General features: G+C 43.0%; 1 pseudogene; it reads left to right on the top strand.

The window, feature by feature from the left end:
• LOC107123421 overlaps nucleotides 1-1,685 on the top strand; it is a 44,876-nt pseudogene extending 43,191 nt beyond the window's left edge.
• The last annotated feature ends 1,793 nt before the right edge of the window (nucleotides 1,686-3,478 follow it).

Raw genomic sequence — 3,478 nt, 5'->3', positions numbered from 1 at the left:
GTAGAAAATTCAGTGAAAGAGTGATTGGCCCAAGACCATTCCAGTGCACTATGCAAGTGGGGAGCTCACCTTGGGTCTCCATCGCTCAGGTGTGAAATCCTGTTCTACCCTGGCTGTCTAGCAATACGTGCTCTGTAATGTGCTTGAATCTAGGAAGAGATTTGCCAAAGGTCCCTCTGGTCCCGCCTACCATTTCCCAGAGTTGCCCAGCTGGCAACCAGCCTTCAGAGAGATACCTTCTCACACATGGAGGTTCCACTGAGTCTCCTTGCCCTTGATGGAACTACCCTCCAAAGGAGAATCAGAAGCCGATTAATAGGATTTCTCTCCGTTTTCAGTTATTTCTGTCCTGTTGTTATCGAGAGCAGTTCTTTCCTTGATAGTCTTCTGTCTTAATTTCAGAGGTTGATGATCCCCAGAGCAAATCCAAAGGAGACCCACAACAGTTACTGATGGAAGAGAAACAGCAGAGAAGAAACACTGGAACGAAATGGAAGAGGGGGAATGAATCCTCTTTTTCTCAGGTTGCTGAATCCCAGGTCTCTGTTACACACTGGGGAATCCACGCAGGAGAGAAACCATATAAATGCTTGGAGTGTGGAAAGAGCTTTGTTTGGAGCAACAACCTTACTGCCCATCGACGAATCCACACAGGAGAGAATCTATATAAATGCCCGGAGTGTGGAAAAAGCTTTGCTCATAGTTCACAGCTTACTAGTCATCATCGAATTCACACAGGCGATAAACCATATAAATGCCTGGAGTGTGGAAAGAGCTTTGCTTGGAAAGGAAACCTTAATGGCCATCGACGAATCCACACAGGAGAGAAACCATATAAGTGCTTGGAATGTGGAAAGAGCTTTGCTTGGAAGAGAGATCTTACTGGCCATCAACAAATCCACACAGTGGAGAAACCACATAAATGTTTAGAGTGTGGAAAGAGTTTTTTTCGGAGCAACATCCTTACTGGCCATCAACGCATCCACACAGGAGAGAAACCACATACATGCTCGGAGTGTGGAAAGAGCTTTCTTTGGAGTTCATATCTTACTGCCCATCAACGAATCCACACAGGAGAGAAACCATATAAATGTTTGGAGTGTGGAAAGAGCTTTACGTGGAAGAGACAACTTACTGGCCATCATCAAATCCATACAGGTGAGAAACCATATAAATGCTTGGAATGTGGAAAGAGCTTTGCTTGGAAGAGCAAGCTTACTGGCCATCAACAAATCCACACAGGGGAGAAACCACATAAATGTTTAGAGTGTGGAAAGAGCTTTGCTCGGAGCAACACCCTTACTGCCCATCGACGAATCCACACAGGAGAGAAATCACATACATGCTCGGAGTGTGGAAAGAGCTTTCTTTGGAGTTCACAACTTACTACCCATCAACGAATCCACACAGGAGAAAAACCATATAAATGCTTGGAGTGTGGAAAGAGCTTTGTTCGGAACAACCACCTTATTGCCCATCGACAAATCCACACAGGAGAGAAACCATATAAATGCTGGGAGTGTGGAAAGAGCTTTGTTCGGAGCGACAACCTTACTGCCCATCGACGAATCCACACAGGAGAGAAACCATATAAATGCTTGGACTGTGGAAAGAGTTTTGCTTGGAGTGACAAGTTTACTGCTCATCGAAGAATTCATACAGGAGAGAAACCATATAAATGCTAGGAGTGTGCCTTCCTTACCATGAAAGAACCCACACGGGAGAAACCATACGAGGGAGTGTGGGAAGGCTTCAGTTGGAATTACTCCCTCGTTTTGCATAACATGGTCTACACGGGGGGGAAAGCTGCATCTCCCCCCTTTAGAAAACAAAGGGCATTTAAGGACCTCCCTCCGCTATCGGAGCCAGTGTGGTTTAGTGGGTAGAGTGTCTATCTAGGAGGTCCAGTTTCCAATCCTCATTTTGCCACTGTTGTTGTCTTACTTTGGGGGCAGGCACATTCTCAGACTAACCTTCCTCACCACGTTGATGTGGTGAAAAAATGGGTTGTGAGGACTTTTGTTACCAATCTAGTTTCGCCTACACTTGACAGGAAAGGATGATCTCTGAGGCTTGTGCTTCATCTGGTATTGCTTCAGCTGTTGTGTCAGGAGGCAGAACTAATTGAGGGTTGAGAAATCCTGGAGATTTTGGGGTGGAACCTAGGGAGGGCAGGATTGTGGAGGGGACAGACCCGGGGTGTGTGTGTAAATGCCATCGAGTCCACCCTCTACAGAGGCTGTTTTCTGTAGCACGGAGAAAAGTTATTCCAGGAGCTCTCCAGGCCCCACCAGGAGGGTGGCAACCCTAGGTCACAGAGCGCCTCATCCAGTTTCCAAACTTGCATTAAATATTGCAAGTGGGTACAGCTCTCGCTTCCAGTAAACTCTTCCACTTATAACTTCCTTTGCGGTTCCCACAAGTATGTACTTCAGAGGTCAGCTTGCTATTGTTTCAGTTCTGTGTGCATTCCCGAATTCCAGCCTGCTTCCCCCCCCCCCATACCTCATCCCTGGGTTCCCTTCATTCTTCTATCTTTCCTTGGCTCAGAATCTCCTTGTATCTCCTACACACCTGTCATAGAAAACTAACAGGCCTCTTCTCCAGAAAGCTGCACAAGATACCCCACAACTTAAATAATAAAACCCAATAAGCAGTAAAAAACAAAACAGCAAACCGTCTTGTTGAGTCTTTTAAGAGTACATTCAAATTTGTCAAGGCCGCTTACTCCATTTTAACGCCTGTTAAAAATAGACCAGTCCTCTTTCAAAGGCTGTATTTCTTTTATTTATAAGGGTTTTGTTTCAGTTCACCTGAAAAATCCCTTAACGTATCAAGAATTATGACAGAAGGACTGTGATATTACTATTTTGAATAGAGACTGGGATACAGTCTGGTCATCTCCTCTTCCCACTCCTTAAACATACAATTGCAGAGTTATAAACTGTTTTTTTTTTTGGTAAACAAAGTTTTATTATTTTCCAATCGTAGGTATTCAACATTTATCCATTAAAACTTTAAAAACAAAAGTACATAAACGATTACTTACCCTACAATCCATACACCTTTCCCCCTCCTGTGGCTTCCCGCAATGCTTTCACCCCCTTCCCCTTACTTATATATATTCCATCAGTTACTAATATCATATTTCTAATCATTTTAAAAGATAACATCTTTTTACTTAATATTGTTCTAAACACAGTAAATTATTTGTCACATCCCAGTTCTTTTCCAGATAGTTCTTAAAGTCCTTCCATTCTTCAAAAAATTCTTCGTCTTCTTTGTTGTTCAATTTCTTGGTAATTTTATCCATTTCTGCCATGAACAGAACTTTATGTATCCAGTCCTCAATCTCTGGTACTTTTTCAAGTTTCCAATATTGTGCATATAGCATTCTTGCTGTCGTTATTAAGTACCAGAATAAAGTTTTTTTATTCACATTAACTTCTTCCATTTTTAGTCCCAAAAGCAGAATTTC

The sequence above is a fragment of the Gekko japonicus genome, unplaced genomic scaffold (assembly GCF_001447785.1).
Source record: "Gekko japonicus isolate JY-2015 unplaced genomic scaffold, Gekko_japonicus_V1.1 scaffold2302, whole genome shotgun sequence".
NCBI lineage: Eukaryota > Metazoa > Chordata > Lepidosauria > Squamata > Gekkonidae > Gekko > Gekko japonicus.
The sequence above is the reverse complement of the archived record's forward strand: the minus strand, read 5'-3'. Positions and strand labels throughout refer to the sequence as shown.